The 19,282-nt window shown below is 34.9% G+C and overlaps 1 protein-coding gene across 1 annotated transcript in view; it reads right to left on the bottom strand.

The window, feature by feature from the left end:
* LOC116421631 (catenin alpha-1-like) overlaps nucleotides 1–18,879 on the bottom strand; it is a 59,057-nt gene extending 40,178 nt beyond the window's left edge. Inside the window, exon 1 of the mRNA XM_031953363.1 lies at nucleotides 18,833–18,879. The gene's annotated coding sequence lies outside the window, so the exon portion shown is untranslated. The remainder of the gene's footprint in view (nucleotides 1–18,832) is intronic.
* Nucleotides 18,880–19,282: the final 403 nt, after the last annotated feature.

The following is a 19,282-nucleotide window of genomic DNA, read 5'->3' as shown; positions in this document are numbered from 1 at the left end:
ATTTTTTTTTAATGTTGAGCTATTCAAAAATTTGTGATTAGGCATTATCACATAAATAAATGTGATTAGAATAAAAATTCTGTTTGACCAGATTTTATTAATGCAAATCCATTAAATATAAGCAAATGCAGTTCCATAGATAATATGTCTCAGGGTTTTAGATTTGCTTTTTATAATCATATTATTATTTCTAATTGATTATTTTGATTTTATAGATAGAATTCATTTGCTTAAAGGGACTAGCACAGGTCAACCTACAAGCCAGTAAAATTTAAGTGGTGATATAAGTTTTAGCTTGCTAAAATGTAGCTTATTATAATTAGAACCCAGTAATGTTTTAGATATTCAGAGACACAAGGATAACCAAACTAATGATAGATTGTCCCCAGAACATTCAATAAATGTTAGAGAGACAACAAAGAGTTTTTATTTCAACATCTGAAAAATAAAGAGCACAGATAAACTACAATGACACATATGATTGCAAAGCAAATGTCAGTAATGTTGGAAGACTGAGGATAATATACTACAGAAATGAAAAGGCGAAAATGTCCTTCAGAAATGAAAAGAAAATGGAGCTTGCAAATTACAGGCAAATGAACTAGACTGATAAAATTCAGAACATTAAAGGGATAGCTTCTAAAGATCTTAAAAAAAAAAAAAAAAGGCAAGTAGTAGTCACCAAAAGTCAGCATTGTTTCATCAAAAATAAGCCATGTCATTTTTGTTTTATATATTCATTTATTTTTGCAGGCACTGAGTTTTTAAATATTTTGGGGGGAGAAGGGGAAACAGGTCATGCCAGATTAAGCGTTCTTTCTTTGATAATACACTGTCCAGAGTCTGATTCTTTTTGTACAGCAAAATAACAGTTTGGTCATGTATAGTTATTGTGTATCTAATTTATATTTTAATATATTTAACATCTACCGGTCATCCTGTCATCTGGGGGAGGGGGTGGGGGTAAGAGGTGAAAAATTGAAACAAGAGGTTTGGCAATTGTTAATGCTGTAAAGTTACTCATACATATAACCTGTAAATAAAAGGCTATTAAATAAAAAATTAAATTAAATTAAATTAAATTTTAAAAAAAGATAATACACTGTCCAGCAAGGGAAATGCTATATAATTTCAACGTAATTTTAAAATTTCTCAAGTTCTTGTGGGAAAGCAGGCAATGGCCAATAGTAACAGTTATCATTTATATATTGTTTACACTGTGCCAAGTGATTTACAAATATCATTTCATGAGGCAGAAGCTATTATCTCCATTTTATAGATAAGGAAACTGAGACAGAGGTTCAATAACTTACCCAAGGTCATAAAACTACTTACTGTCTGAAGCTAAACTTGAATTTAGGTCTTCCTTATTCAGTCCCATCACTGCTGTGATGAGTAAAACGGCTGGTCTAAAGAACAATCAGAAATGCTTTGCTGTCAGCTTGAAAATAATGACTGATGAGTCAAGCAATTATTAATAGTCAACTATGTGTGAAGAATACTGTGCTTAACCTTCAAGAAGCTCACAAACTCATAGAGAAGTGAGCAGGTAAATAACTAGATAAAAACTGTATATGTACAGGGCAGCTAGGTGGCCACAATGTGAGGACAGCTAGAATTAAGAGTCAAAAGACCTTAATTCCAATCTAGTCTCAAGATACTTGTTAGCTACATGACCTTGAGCAATTCAACACCTTTCAGCCTCAGTTTCCTCATCTGGAAAGTGAAGGAATTGGACACTGACTTCCAGGTCTGTGTTTGTGGTCCTGTGAAGATATGAATAAATGGAAAAATAATTTCACAGGGAAACATATTGGCATCTAGAGAACTGAACAGAAGAGGTATATGTCCTTGGGGAAACTAGAAGAGAGAAAAGGGTGCATTCTAGAAATGTAGGCAAGCCAGGGCAAAGGTACAGAGGGAACTAAGGGAAGGAGAAATAAGGACAGCAGAATAGGAAGGGGAAGAAGATAAAGAGCTAGCATTTCTATGGCACTTTTTGGTTTGCAAAGTACTTTAGATATTATCTCATTTGTAGGCTTGTTAATATCATTATCCTCATTTTTACAAATGATGAAACCAAGACTGAAAGAAATCAAGACTTCCCCCAAGGTCACACAGCTACTAAGTACCTGAAGCAGGACTTGGAACTCCAGACCTCAATATCATGTTCCTTGCTTCCATGACATTATATATTCTTCATCTCATTCTCTGCCATACTCTTCCTTCTTTGCCTTCAATTTTCCCCAACATTGGGTCTTTTTCAATGAGTCCTATCTTCTCATTGTGAGACTAAAGTAGTTAAAGCTTCAGATTTGCTATTTCTCCTTCCAATGAGTAGTCAAAATTAATTTCTTTAAATACTGATTGACTTGATTTCCTTGACGTTCAAGAAACTCTCAACTCTTTTCCAGCACCACAATTTCCATGCTTATATCAAAAACATTACTCCCTATTATTACTTTTTAAGCAATATCCATTTATTCATTCAACAATCTGTATCTCCAGAGAGTTTAGGTTAGCTAGGAAATTCTATATCTATTTTTTTTAAGTAAAGTTATCTTAATACATTTAGGATTTTTAATCTCACCAAAATTCCTCCAGTACCCATCCCTTTCCCACAGCACTACCTCATATAACTAACAACATTTTAAGAGAAAAAACCACAAAACCACACACACACACACACACACACACACACAAAACGTAAATTGACCAACACATTGAAAAAGTCTGAAAAATATATATATTGCATCATATTCATGGTCCTCCCTCTCTGACAAGGGAGTAGAGTGGAAGTAGCATTATCTCTTTTTTGAGGCCATGCTTGTTCTTTGCTGTTTTTGCAATACTCAGTTTTGATTTTTCTGTGATTGTTAAGATTTTCCATTTTACCATCTATAGTAATTGTATTTGTAATATTCTCTTTGGTTCAGTTTTCTTGGGATCTCTGGGAGCAGCCTTCCTTTCAATTCAGTAATCACCACAAGTGCAGCCAGGTGCAAAATCCTTTATTGTCTCTTTCAAAGTCCTATCTTCTTCACTTGGGGCTCTGATAGTTTTCTGGAGGACTTTGGGAGTCTTGGTTTCAGTGGAGAATTGAAAGAAGAGAGCCTGCCACCACAGGGTGTGAGATGAGATGAATGAATCTGTGTCCAAGGGCTTGTGCTCCAGCCTCCAGCCTTCTTTCCACTCATCTTCTCTGGCTCAGTGAATTCTCCAATGAATCCTGCCCCTAGCTTACATGCTCTACACAGAGTATAAACCAATCATTACATCACTAGGAAACCATTATTTGTTATAAGATTAAATCAACCATACTGAACCATGCTAAACTAGATAACTATTGTCTCTATCAATTCCACAGACTTAGTACCATCTAATTGTTTAACAAAAAGAATCATTTGCTCCAAGTCCAGAGTTCTGGCCCATAACAGTGTTAATGTGAGGGTTTTTTGCTCTCCATTCTACATCAGAGAAAATAAAGCTATCCATGCCTTCCTGTATTAATCATATTCATTTCTTAAAGCAGAATAACATTCCAATACTTTCACTCAACAAATAAAGAAACTGAGGCTCTAGAGTGTTAAATGGTTATTAGGTCACACATGTAGCAAATGGTAAAGTTGGGATATGAACCTAGGTCCTTTGACTACAAATCCTCCATTTCCCATCACTCCTGTCACCTTGTGCTAAGCCCTGCATGGAAGAGATAAAATATAAAAAAAAAGGCAATAAATATAATTGTAGGGAACTTCCTTTCTCCCCAGTACAAAAGGAAAGTGATTTCATCTCAATAAAATCAACCATGTCTTTTTTTTCATAAGATCAAAAGATCTTATCAGCCCCTTTATTTTATAGATGAAGGCACTGACCCAAGAGAAGCCGTTTCCTAGGAGAGCTCCAATTTGAACCCAATTTGAATCTAAGTCAGAGCCCTCTGACTCCAGATCCAGCAATATTTTCATTTCCAATCTAAACCATGGTGCCCTGTGGGCAGAAGATACTCCCTTTTAGGCCATTTTTTGTTTGTTGCTTAGTACAATCAGTAACCAACATATTTATACACACATGCATATAATATACATACATATATATATATATATATATATACCAATAATAAGAAAAGCTATCTTACACACACACACACACACATATATATATATATATATATATATATATATATATATACATACACACCAATAATAAAAAAAGCTATCTTATCAGGTGAGCCATTTAAAGAGATCATCTACCATATATTCTATGTAATATTTGCATAAGCTAGAAAAATATAAATTGGTAGAAAGTTTATTATCCTGAAATTATAGTTTTGATCAGCATTTGAAGGTTTGAATATACGTCATTAATTTAAATCTTTGGGTATGGAAATGTGGGGGAGGAAATAGTAGTTTTTGTCAACAGGATCGATCACACTTTGGGAAGGGGACCTTGACACTTTGTCTCTGGAGATCTGAGTTTTAAAAAATGACATGCTTGGGGAACTATGGAGAATCTGATCAAAAAGACTTTAAAAACATGTTTATATAAACATATTTATATACATATAATTTATATACTTTAAAATATTTAAGTTGTGCTTTTGGCAGTTAAATTCAAGGATGAACCCCAGTTGTGTCAATGCCATTTTATGTTCATGTAATCTAACATTCATATGGTGGCTCAGAATACTCCAAAATATCTTGTACAATGTAGCTGTTAACACTGCTCTGGGAAATTTAATTGCTAAATTTCCTGATATGCATTTAAATGAACAACATTAAACATTGCACTAACTTAACCTGGATTTTTTTAAAAAGCATTTAGTAGATTGTAGAAATGGAATGAAGTTTTTGTAGCAGACATATTGAGTGATGCAACTATTCCTTTGTAAATTAATGTTTAATGTGTTTAGAAAGGGATATAGTTTGATGCATGCAATGAGATACTTTGCCATAATCAGATCCTTTGATATGGTGAAATGTTGCTTCTTCCTCCTCTTCCTTTTTTTCTTCTATAGCCATTTTCTCTTCTTCCATTTTAAAAAGTGCCACCACAACTCCTAGATTTCTGTCCCCTGGCCACTTAAACTTGCCTGGTGTTTGTCCTACTTTAATTTATGTAGGTAAGGCAGAAAGAGACTTCTATATGGCTTCTCCTTCTCGAGAATCATTTAATTATTATTATTCATTAATTAAAATTGGATAATAACCTCATTAGGTTATGGAATCAGTTTGACTAGAAATAGAGAAGGCTTTAAAAGGACCTATATAGATAGACCTTATCCTTCAAATGGTGTTACTCTTTTAAAAAAATCAATGTCTTAACTGCCAAATCTAATGCATTATTTCTCAGTTCCTACCCTACAGCTTTTGATGTTATTGACGATCTTCCTTAGGAAATATCTTCTCTAGTTTTTCAGGATGTTGTCATTCCTGTCCTTCCTTTTCCCCACTATATACCCTGTTTGCTCCTCAATTTCCTTTTCTGGATCTTTATCAACATCACACTCACTAACTCTGGGTCAGTCAATGAGTCAACAAATATTTATTAAGAACTTATTACCCTAAGTGTTGTGACGGCAAAGAAAAATAGTAACAAAAACATATAGTATAAATGCTTCCAGTGTAAATGAAAGATTATTTCAGAAGGACAGTGCTAGGACAGTGCTAACAATAGGAGGGGAGATGGGAGGTTTTTGAGCATCAGTTTCCACATTCACCTATCTTAAAAAGAAATCAAAGAACTGAATGTAAAATCCTTTTCAAACTTTCAGAGGCCCATGTAAACTTGATGTACCATTCTATCTATCTGCATCTGAAATTAGCTCTGGGCCACGTTCTCATTTCTTTCTTGTGTTACTTGGGGATTTCCTGTAAGTCCAATAATTATCTTTGTACTGCCATAAGCCATAAGCAGCAGACCCACATTACCAACTACCTTTTGAATATCTCACCCAGTTTTGTTTTATAGCACCTCAAATTCAACAAATCCAAAACCAGAACCTTTTATTCCTCTTCTCTCTCTATAATCCTCTCCTCTTCCCAACTTTTGTTTTACTGTTATGCATCATTCTGCTCACATAGTCTTGCAACCTTTACTCCATAACTCACAACACATATTGAATCTGTTGTCAAAAATTGTTGACATAACTCAGTTATCAAAAGAATCGCAAATAATTAATGAAACTATGACAGAACACTTCTAATCACTAATACAAGAATTGCAAATCAAAACAATCTTAAGTTTACCTTAAACTTGGCAAACTGAGAAAGATGACAAAAGTTGGGAACAATCATTGTTTGAGGAGTTGTGAGAAGACACTGTAGTGCATCATTGTTGGAGCTGTGAATCAGTAAGGCAACCATTTTGGCAACCTGCCCACTCCAACTACTAGGCTTGTACCTCAGAGATGTACTGATAATAAGTTCCCATATACACCAAACAATTTACAACAGCACTTACGTGATAGCAAAGATTTGGAAACAAAGTAGATGCCCATTACCTGGGAATGGCTAAACTAGTGGTGATTTTTTTCCCTTTGGAAACTGTTTTCCATTGTTTATGATATTTTTCTAAACCTATTTTCTGCCAAAATGCTTTCTAGTTTCCGTGGGAATTCTTGTTCATAAGGTATTCAGTAATTTTTAAGTTTATCAAACACTGAAGTGGCTTCATCTATTTGTTTCTATTACTGATTATCAAGTCTTTACTTCTCTACTATTTAAGTAGCATCAAATAATTTTGATAATTACTATTTTATAATATAATTTGATAATTTATATCAGGTTCTCTTAATTTTTTTTGTTTTTGTTTTACACTTTTCATTTCTTGATCTGTTTTGTTTCTAAATGAATTTTATTACTGCTGTTTAAATTAATCCCTTGGTAATTTTCTATAGCACTAAATCTCTAGACCAACTTAGGTGACAATTTTCATTATATTAGGCATTGCCCAACCATTAATATTATTTCTGAAAAGTTTATTTTGTAGCTATATTATAAATCCTCTGTGTCTTTGTACATTATTTCCCAAGTATCTTATGTATTTTGAAGTTGTTCTGAATACATTTTCTGTTTTTCCTGTTGTTTTCCTTAGTAATATAAAGAAATTATCTTGGAGATTTATTCTGTGTATTGATAGTTACTGAAACTATAAATGGGACAGCTTTTTGCCTTTCTTTGTGTGTCACTAGAGAATGGTCTATGGCATATATCTTTAATAAATTCATGCTAATTGTCTTGATTAGTTTCTTTCACAATAAAGTTATGAATAAGGAAGAAGAAGAGACAAAGATAACATCAAGGTTTTGAGAATAGGGGAAAGTGAATGACATATACACAAAAAAAAGCACACAAGAAAATTGTTAAATGAACAATATAGATCAAAAGAAAATAGTGTAAATAGTAAAAATTACTTCTAGTAAGGGACTCCAATAAGATAAACAACTTGAAGGGAAAAAACAAAAAAGTTCAGAAGGGAACACAAACTTCTGTTGCAATTGTATTAAACTCAGCATAACTTTTTTTTTTAAGACAAACACCATAACCAAGTTATTTCCAGTTTCATACAACCTTTTCTTGGTTCCACTTTTTAAACACACTAAAATGGTGAATTATCTAAAGTAGATTTGACCTTGCCCATGTAGAACTGAAATGAGATGAAAGAAATCATTCAACAATTAGACTGAGGAATGGGGTATTGAGGAGGTATTGTTAATCTTCATCAACATAAATGCTTTAGTCTCAGAAAGAAAATGGAGTGAAAACAACAGAAAATGAGTATTAAAGTCTATAAGTAATACATTTAAATTCAGCTAACTAAAAAATAAAACAAAAACAGAACACTAGTTTTTACTCACTCTAAAGATTTCAATTAAACTTTGATTTCTTTCAAAGGCTACTCCAACCCTTCCTCAATTCAACAAAAATTTAAATGAAAATATTTAACATAACTTCTTAGGGACAATGATGACTAGGTAACATCTGTACTCTAAGTGATCAAGCTAGAGTTCTATTTAGCCAGGTTAGTTTCTCCCACCCCATTCCCAGAAGATTGAGAAAATAATGTGATTTTCAGCTAAAAATAGTCCCTTTTTTCTTGAAACTACAGGAACCTAACTAAACATAAATGACGATTGTTGATATTTCTGGGAATACATTGTAGTCCATCTCATGAACAAGAAACTCCAGAAAAAGTATATCAGTAATTAAACAACATTTTCACCTTCTCAATTCTCGCCTATTAACTGTATAATAATCATTCTTTTAAGTATAATAATTAGAGGTGATTAATATGCCAAATATAAAAATATCAGGAGAAATTTAGTAACTCTTCAGAAATGAGGTAAGACAGTTCACAACCAATACATATTAATAGTTTCCTGTATTTTAAATTACTTAAAATGGGCCAGATTCAAAATATTTTCAGAGCTTTACTCATAGTAACAATTTAAAGTATAAGCACAAACTACAGTCAAATTTGGTTTGAATAATAAAGTGGAAGATCTTCAGGATAGCAACACTATTCTGGATAAATAAGTCAGCAAGGCCTGCAACGTATATATGTTAAATCATGACAAAAACACTATCACAACAAAATATTACCAAGATCTAGAAACAACAATTTTATAAAATATTTAATAAATTCTAGCATTATAATAGAATTTAAGAAGTACATTGATATTTATTATAATAGATTTTTTTTCTGTATAACCAAATCTAATCTATCCTATACTTTAAAGCAAACTTGGAGAATTCACCCTTTTATTTAACGTTATAACAAGACCTTGTACTTAATTTTTAAAAAGGTCAAAACATATAATTTTTGAGCTTCACATTACCTTGGATGAAGTGTCACATCTTCAAATTTAAGGATAAAGAAATTAACAAAGCTTTACAGTCTGAAAATGTGTGTTTTCCTCCCTGTATGAAAAAACCCTGAAAAAATATTTCAGGCCCATATGGGAAAATAACTTCGGGATCAGTAATTCCATTCCTCCCCAACGTCCAATTGAGTAAACTAGAAGGACTAAAAAAGGTGACAAATTTAAAAACAAAAATAAACTATCTATATATCCTTTGTAATATTGTTAAAATTAATTACACCAGAACATGATGTGCAATAGTTACAATGTCCAGTATAATTGTATTTACCATATATTGTAAAAGTAACCTATAGTCATAATATAAGCATAAATTAAAACCCAATTGAACACTTCTAATAGATGACAGTACATCAACAAGTAAATAAAAATGCCATGTTAATTTCAAGGTCCATTGGAAATGGGGTTAGGGAGTCATTTGCACAAAAGGGGGAAATGTCTCAAAATTTGTGAAAAACAAAAACAAAGAAAATAATGAACATTTAAATGTTTCTAAAGAGAAATAGCAATGCTACACATTTGTTTTGCAGTGAGTTTTTCTATACATTTGAGATTAGATTAGGAATAAGTTTGGAACTCGCATAAAGTGAATAGCATACAACAGAACAAATCAAACACAATGAATCCAGAATTACAAAAGTTTTTGCAAACAGTTCTGTCAGTGGACCACAATCAATCCTAGCCTCTAACATTAGGAATAGAGAAGATCTCAATGATTCACATTTTATAAAATCTAAGACTGAAGACAAATGCTGTTAATACTATGGTAAAGTTCTGGAATGAATGGGTTACAAATAATAACTGGTTACAGTAAAAAAAAAAAAAAGGTCAGCAATCAGCTGAAGGACATTACAGTTGATTTTTCCTACTTTACAGAAGGATTTATACAATATTAACTATGTTATTGGAAAAAAGGTTATTTAAGGAAACCTTAATTTTTCTATACTGAATTATTTATAATCTCAGAGTTGGAAGGAATCTTATAATTCATCGAGTCCAAGTGAGAACTGTAAAGGAGTCCTAACATCCACATAGCCTTCAACTCAAAATTCATAGAGGAGGAAAGCCACAACTTCAAGAGGCAGTCCACATTCTATTTTTAGATAGCTTCTCTGCATTTGCCACCTGTTATTTCAGATTCTGGTTTCTGGAATGGAAGAGAAAACCAGCCTAATATCTATGCCAAAGTCCTTCAAATATTCTGCTCCCCCTCTTTAAGTCTTCTTTCCAGACTAAGTATTCCCAGTTCTTCAAATCCATCTTCTTCTAAAGCAGGGAGAACTCTTTAATCATTCTAGGTCACTATCCTCTGAATTTTTCCAAATTGTTAATTAATGACTTTCCTAGGTCACTACCTCTATATATTCACTGAAAGTCCTTGTTGAATTTAAATAATACCCTCACAAATAATATCCATGCTTTATTAAATGAAATCCGTTTAATCGGATCAAAGCTCTGCATTAGGCCTTCTCCTCTCTCTATACTTTCATCAGTTCCATCAGATTCAGTTATTACAACCCCAAGACCACAGACTGAGTGCTAGAAGCAGTCTTAGAGACCATCTAGAACATCTAAAACACCTTCACCAACAATTTTACAGATGAGGAAAGTGAAGCTCATGGAAATCAAGTGACTTTTGCAAAGTAACACGTCTAAGGGGTAACAGAAATCAGAAATGAACTGACAGAGAAGGGATTTTGATTTGAACTGCAATCCTGTGAGTGCAAAGCAAGTATTCTTTCCATGATACTATGAAGCCTATATAGTCAGTCAGCCCTAGCCTAACCTCTGCCTATGGAACATTTCAAACTTGTCTAAAACAGAACTCATAAGCTTTCCCTTAACCCAATCCTCTTCCCTATTTCTTCTAAGAGTACCATTATGCTTTCAGTAATTGAGGTTTACAACTTTGTAAGTATCACCAGCTCCTCACTCTCAATCACTATATTGATAATGAGTGCCAGTGTTATGGATTCTGCATCCTGACTATCACTTGGATTTGGTCCTTTCATTTCATTCACACAACTAACATCCTTGAACATTCCTAATTACCACTAATCCCAACAACCTCCTTATAGGGTTTCCCTGCCTTTGAGAATATCCCCCACCAATCCATGCTTCACACACACACCCACCATTTGATATTCTGATATCCTTAAAGGTTTTGCCATATCCTTCTCAAGATACTCAGTGGCTTCCAATTCTCTACTGACATCTAAAACACATCACAACCTGGCCCCAATCTAGTAAGGCTTATTCATTCAGCATTAGTCACCTTCACACATTCTTCAGTTCAGCCAAACCGGCCTTCTTGCTGTTTCTCACACATGACATTCCATCTCTTATCTCTGTGACAGCAAAAGCTGTCTGTCCCTATGCCTGGAATGGAACTCTTTCTTCACTTCCATGTCAGAATTCTCAGTTTCCTTCAAAGCTTAATTGAGATCCCTCCTATATAAAAATCTTTTCTGATAGTTCTGAGCTTTGGGCAGTTTCCTCAAAATTACCTTGCATTTATTGTATATATGGTAAATTATGTACAACTGTCTTATCTTTCATGATAGAATGTGATAGTATATCCTGAAGAAGAGGGACAGCCACAGTGCCTGGTGCATAGTAGATACTTATAAATGCTTCTTGATTACTGAGTTTAGGAGAGTAGAAAAGATTGATGACGGCTGTATTTCATTCCTTTATTTTTTAGAAATGTGTGTATGAATACATGTAATATAACAGAGAAGGAAAGGCCAAGAGAAAAATAGTCAAACAACATGCCTTATTAAGCCTTGAGGACAAAAAAGACAAAAAACATGAACTCTGCTTTCTAGGAGCTCACATTCTAATGGAGGAGATAACATGCAAATAACTGGTTACATACAAGATATATAGTGTAAATGAAAGTGAATATCAGAAAGAAGCCATTTGTGACAAGGGCAAGAAAGACCTCGAACAAAAGAAATCTGACATAAGTATTAAAGAAAGCCCAAGAGGGAGAGAATTTCAGGCATAGGGACAGTCAAAGAAAGGGCACAGGGCAGGGAGATGTTCCAGAAAGAGCAAGAAAATCAATGGCAGTAGATTGTAGAGTTCATGGGGAGGAATAAACTTTAAGAATGGAAAAGAGCACAAAAAGACTTAGAAGTTCAAATACAAAATGCTCCTTAAATAGCTGAAAGAATATTCAGTTCTTATGGGTAGGTCATGCCAATATAATAAAAATAACAATACTACTAAAGTTAATTTATATTTTTAATACTATGTAAAACTACCAAGGGGATAATTTATACAACTTGATGAATAACAAAATTCATTTGGAAAAACAAAACTAAAATGTCAAGGAAATGATAAAAAGAAATAGCAATGAAAGGGAAACAGCACTTTTAGATCTCAAACTATATTATAAATCAGCAGTCATCAATCAAAAACTATCTGGTTTTAATTAAAAAAATAGATCAAATAGATCAATGGAACAGATTAGACAAAGGATAATAAGAAAGAGTGGAAATGAATAACACTCTCAGAAAATACCTAGAAAAAACTGATAAAAGATAAAATAGATAACTTTGATCATTACATGAAACGGAAACAGTTCTTTCTGCACAGACAACATTAATATATCCAGAATAAGGGAAGTAATCAAATGGGAGAATTTTGTATAAAATTTCTCTGATAAAAGTTTGGTATCTAAGATATATCAAAAATAAGTGTATGTGTATGTGTGTCTATAGATATGTATATGTAATTATATAAGCTTATCTAAGAAAACAATATGCAAAAAAACTGTAACAATGTAAATGGAAAGAACCACAAAAAAAAAATCAAAAATGAATGTAATAAAATTATGAAGATCAAGCAGGGTTCAAATGAAGAATTATAAGATACTCCTAATCTACTCTTCTGTGGAGGTGAGAGGTCCACAGGTCTTACACACTGAACATGTTTTTGGACTTTTTCAATGTATCAGTTCTGCCTTTTTTTTTTAATCTCTTAAAAAAAATACTATATATTAGATGGCTTTTACTAGAAGGGGAAGAGGAAGGATACCAAAAATAACTATAATCATGTAAGAAAATAAAATGTTTCCCAATGAAAACAGGGAGAAAAATTGACAGGAAAGGTAAGAAGAGTTCAAGTCATAAAATATTTTAAAAGCAAAATTGAGAATTTCATACAGAGGATTCTGGAGGTAAGAGGGATTCACTAGAGCTAATTGAGAATGAGGAGAAAGTGAGAGAGTCAGATCTGTGGGAGAAAACTTATCAACTGAATGGAAAAAGGGCTGACGAGTAAAGATTTGAACAACCAGAAAAGTCTATGGAAAGCACCAAAAGTCTAGGCATTAAATTATCAATGCCTACACCAGAATGGTGGCCCTGTGAGTGGAGAAAAGGGGACATATGTGATGTGAAAGTAGAAAGGACAAAATTAAACTACAGATTAGATATATGGTTTGAATGAAAGTGAGGAGCCAAGGATAAAGCTAAAGGTATGAATGAGCTTGGTTGGTTGAGATGATGGTGATACACTGGACAGTAATTAGAAGGTTAAGAGGAGGAAAAATCAGAGGGAAGGGAAACAACAAGTTGTTTTGTTAAGTCCATTAGTCAGCTGGTAATGCAAAACTGGAGCTCAGGAGAAATATTAGGACTGAATATAATTTTGGGAATTATCTGCATAGAAATAACTGAACTTATGGGAGTTAATGAAACCAGTGACTCAGAGAAGAAAGGAGCAGGTATGTATTAATCTATTAAATGCCAGCACTTTGCTAAGCAAGTTACAAATATTATTTCATCTGATCTACACAACAACCCTTTCAGGAAGGTGCTAGTATTATTATCATTTTACAATTGAGGAAACCAAAAGAAAGGTTAAGCATCACATAGCTACTGTCTGAAGCTGAATTTGAACTCAGCTCTTCATGATTCCAGGCTTAACTACATCCACCACCTAGCTAATCAGGACAGACTATATCTGGGATACCAAAGGTTAGTAGGCATAACATGGAAGAAGATCTAGCAAAAGAGACTAAGAAGGAAGAATCAAGTAGGAAGTATATAAACCAGGAAAGAACAATGTATTGAAAGCCTAGAAAGAATCAGTGAAAAGAATGTGATCCATTGAAATAATGTGCCTGGATGGCAAAGTGCAGAGTTTAGAAAACAAGTGAAAGGAGAAAAAGTGAAAGCATTAAGTATAAATGGATTTCTCAAGATGCATTTAAACTACAGATTATATACTGCAACTATAAGATCACTTACTTTTGCATAGTAAACAGTGTACCTTTCTCAGTATTACATATCAAGCTTATACAGAAGACTAGTAATCTCCTGACCCACAACTTCTTCTCCCACATGAGTTTTATAATTAAGTTGACTTTCTTTCCAACTTTATATGATAAGAAAAGTACACAATGTCTGGGAGTCAAGGATCTATTCCTAGGTCCATCAACAACTACCTGATGACCTTGATTAAACCACAGACTAGACTTTTAGACCCAGAAAAAACATCAGAGATCAGTACAATCTTCTCATTTTACAAATAGGAAAACTGATGTCTGTCCTTAGCCTGCCTTGCCAAAAGTCACAATTAGCTGAAAAACAAAAACTGAAAACCAGGTACAATTCTCACGTTCTAACTTTTTCATTTGGAGGAAAGAAACATTACAGGACCTGCCCTACACCTTCAAAATATAGGTTTTAAGGATTAAAAAAAAATGTATGTTCAAGTCTTTTGAAATTTATAAATCATTATATAAATGAATTACTACAGAACTTATATTTAACATGTGTATCAAAGTTAATCTAAAATTGATAAAAATGTTAAAAAGATCGTATTCGTAATTAAATCTCATGTTAATATTTTCTGTGTCAGTAAGGATTTAGATAACAGTTGCTAACAAACGTTCATCATTCCTGTCCTCACTTCCCTCTCCCTAATTAAGTACTCAAATATCATTCCCTCTAAATATTTAAAGCTAACCTGACCCATGCCACTTCTTTCATGAAGCCTTTTCCCAATCAACTGTTTTTCTTTCTGTGTATTTGGCAAAGCCTTTCTACCACTTACATCATATTCTACTTTATCTTCCTATTATTTATATATGCTCCTAGTAGATGTTATGGTCCAATAAAGTAGTAACCTAACTTATTTAATCATTGTTATCTTCCCCAGAACCTGGTACAAGCTTCTTCAAATAAAAAAAAATGTTTAACAAATACATGCTGAATTAAATCTTTCAGTAGTAAACAGTGTACCTTTCTCAGTATTACATGCTTTCAGTAGTAAATCTTTCATAGAGAAGTATGGAATTTCTTCAACTAGTTCAGGTGAATAACCTGTAAATTGGTACAGTGTTATCTAGTGTTTGTGGACAGAAATGAAAAAACTAACAAAGATGCTATATCAAACCCATATCAGATTTTCAAGTCTTAATAGACTACATAAAGAAATATATTCAAGTTGTTCATTGATGTGGCTTTAGGGAAAAAGTTAGACCTCACTTCCAGTTCCTTTCCCTGGCACTATTTCCTCATCTATAAAATGAGATTGGATTCAATGGCTTAGAAGATTCTCTTCAGACCTCCAAAACCACCATGCTACGAAGTATTGAAGACCGAAAGCAGTAGGTCCAAAGGCTGTGACAGTACTAAGGGGAATAAACTAGAGCTTATTCATCACATCTAAAAATAAAAGTATGAATAAAAATGGATATATTTTAATCAATTGTGCAAGCTTATAAAATAAAACATAACATTAAATCTTTCAATATGAATCCCAAAGTTTTCTTTTAGAAACAACCAATGCAAATACAAATAAGTATTTGCTAAAATAGTAGAATTTATTCAAAGGAAGAACAGAGATGGTGATGCTAACCAAGGAAGTCGCCAATTCAAATCCAACCTCAGATAATTTCTAACTAGGTATTTTTAAAGTTCATAAAAAAGTTTTCATACAATTTCTAAAAGAACTAATCCTGTTATCGATCAGATAATAACTCATCATGTGTCCAATCAATGACAGATGTCGAAGAAAAAAAGATTCTTGTTACAGACTTTATATTTTTTCACTAAAAAATTTACAAAATGCCTACGTGCAAAGTAATGTGGCAAAGATAAAGATTGTTATGAACAGTCCTTTTCCTCAAGGAGTTCAAATCTGGGAAATAAAACAAGTACAGAAATTATTTTTTTAAATGCCATGAAAAGTAAAGTATCCTGGCACTTCAGGGATTACTTCCAATTCAAGTAAGAACACTTTCATGTAAAGGTCAACATTTGAGTTAACTCTTGAAAGGTGGGCAGACCCTTTTTTGTAGTCACTAGAAACTGGAAACTGAATGGATGCCCATCAGTTGGAGAATGGCTGAATAAATTGTGGTATATGAATATTATGGAATATTATTGCTCTGTAAGAAATGACCAACAAGATGATTTCAGAAAGGCCTGGAGAGATTTATACGAACTGATGATGAGTGAAATGAGCAGGACCAGAAGATCATTATATACTTCAACAACAATACAATATGATGACCAGTTCTGATGGACCTGGCCATCCTCAGCAATGAGATCAACCAAATCATTTCCAATGGAGCAGTAATGAACTGAACTAACTACGCCAGAGAAAGAACTCTGGTGATGACTAAAACCATTACATTGAATTCTAATCCTATATTTTTGCCCACCTGCATTTTGGATTTCCTTCACAAGCTAATTGTACAATATTTTCAGAGTCTGATTCTTTTGTACAGCAAAATAACGTTTTGTCATGTATACTTATTGTGTATCTAATTTATATTTTAATATATTTAACATCTACTGGTCATCCTGCCATCTGGGGAGGGGTGGGGTAAGAGGTGAAAAATTGGAACAAGAGGTTTGGCAATTGTTAATGCTGTAAAGTTACCCATGCATATAACCTGTAAATAAAAGGCTATTAAATTAAAAAATAAAAAATAAATAAAAATAAAAAAAAAAGAAAGGTGGGCAGAATTTCATCAAGCAGAGAAAGGGGGAGGAGGGGAAGCATTCTACAGAGAAAAGGGCTGTAACAAAAACAAAAAAGATATTACTGGTTCAAACTTTGATAATGACTTGTAACCATTACTAAGAAATTTCTACAGAGTAACTAGATAAATCAGCTATCGAGGAAAGTGAATCTCACCAAGACAAAGGAACTAGCTGATCAAGAAAAAGCAGAGTCCAGAACTCAAAACTAAAATTTCTGACTCTCTACATCGTGCCCCCCTCCCCCCACTTTAAAATACACTACACAATACAACTGTGAATGACAAGGACTCCACAAGTTTGAAATGGATGGGACAGAGGGAAAGGAATAAAGAATTATGGAGAACTCTGCCAGCCTAAGGGATTTAGCCTTCATTTTGCAGTCAATGAATAGACAATGAAGGTTTCTAAACAGGAAACATATAATCAGTCTGATTTAGACTAATCCAGAGGCAATAACACCATTATTTACAAAGGTAAAGATCATATTTTATATTTCCTTTATACCCCTAATAGCATCTAGTTTAGTGTTGAGCAGCATGGCACCGTGGATATGATGACCTTGGTTTTCATTGGGACTCAAGATAGAAGCAGATGGCTTTTCCTCTTTTCTCCTCTGTAAGAGGATAATTCACCTCCACTATCGATCTCATTGGATTGTGAAGAAAGCACTTTGCAAACCATAAAGCGATAGATTTGCTATTTTTAAAATGGCACATATTATTTACCATTCGAAAAACTTACAATTATATACTTTTTATTACGTGATTTTCTTAAAGTGAGGCAAACCTATATGGGCAGGTTTTAAAATTAGTACTGTATTAAAAGCAAAATGGAATCCTTATTTTACTATCAAGAAAATCTAAGGACGTGATAATTTCGACAAAAGTTTTCAACTCATGCTATTTAGCTAGGGACTACTCTCCAAAGCAGAAAAATGTTACAAAGATGTGAAACAACATAGTTTATATCAGCATTTTGCGCAAAGAAAATCATTTTTATTGGGAAGTGGGCAAACTTTAGTCAACTCCAAAATTATCAATTTAGTCTCCCTCCACACCAAGATTGAAAGGGGGGTGGGAAGCAAGGAGTTAAACGCAGTCCGATAATCAGCATAAAAAGTTGAGAGTACTTTTACAATACAAGATATAGTCACATGGGTGTGGTAGGTACATTTTATTTACAAGGCAACGTAATTTAAAAAAAAATATGAATGGATCTAGCGCTCAACTTTTAATAGGGCCAGGCCCTTTTTTTTTCTTCTCAATTCATCACTTTCACCGGTAAAAAGGTACGGGAAAATAGAATCTGAGTTTCACCACGGAGATTGGAGAAACTTTTAGGTGGGGGAGGGAAAAAGCAAAGAAAGAGAGGAAAAAAAAAAAAAACACCACACATACAAATAGTGAAAAATCCAACTATTTGAAAAGTAATCCAATGAAAGCAAGTTGACCACCGCCCCGCCCCAGGAATAAAATGAGAATTATTTAAAAGAGAAGTGACTGGGCTAGAAGACCGAAAAAGCACTCCCCTCCCCCGCCCCGGCGATCTGCGGAGTAATGGGGAGAAGAGGTGGACGGAGCCCAACGACTTAAAAAGTTAGTTCGGAACCTTCAGAAACTTGGCCCTACCCGCAGCCCGCGGTCCCGCAGCCCCGGGAGCGCCCCGAACTTGTCCACAAAACTATCCGGTTGGGCTGGGCCTGGGACCTCTTCCGCCCCCCACCCCGAATTCTCCTGGCCTCGAGCAGGCCTCGCCCCCCGCTCCCCGGAACATGGCGGGGCAGGGGCCCCCGCATTTCCCCAGGCCGGGAGGGGCGCCGCCCCGAGCGTCTCGGAAAGTTCTGGGGAAGCCGCAGGAGGGGCGCGGACCGGGGTGGGGCGCCCATTAGCGGGAGGCCCACCGGAGCGACCCTGGCCTGGAGCTGAGGAGGGCCAGGAGTTACCTGCGGTAAGAGGGGTGCGAGCGCAGGAGGAAGAAGAGGATCCCAAAGGCCCCTACGCCAAGCGCTGCCACCGCCGCCGCTTTGTCTCCCGTCCCGACTCCCGAGGAGGAAATGGGCCGTGGCCCGCGCCTCCGCCCCTCGGCCCCTCACCGGCCCCCCGCCCCGCGCCAAGCTCTTCCCGGCACCGCCCTCCGCAGCCGCCCCGCCTAGCCGCTCTTCCCGGCCCCTCCCACCGCGGCCATTCCCGTCCCGCGCCCTCTCCCAGACTTTTCTTGGGGAATAAGAGAACTCTGCCCATTTCTCTGGGAGGCGCGGGAGACTCGGTAGGGTACGCCCCTGAGATAAATTTCCCAAGCCCAGAACTGCAGTGCCAAGGTGGAAAAGTCCCTAGGAGTGGGGAAGGCGTGAGGAGGAGGTTAAAAGGGGAAAGGGGAGGAGAAGCCAAACCCT

Source organism: Sarcophilus harrisii, chromosome 2 (assembly GCF_902635505.1).
Source record: "Sarcophilus harrisii chromosome 2, mSarHar1.11, whole genome shotgun sequence".
Classification (NCBI taxonomy): domain Eukaryota; kingdom Metazoa; phylum Chordata; class Mammalia; order Dasyuromorphia; family Dasyuridae; genus Sarcophilus; species Sarcophilus harrisii.
This window is presented reverse-complemented; position numbering and strand designations above follow the sequence as displayed.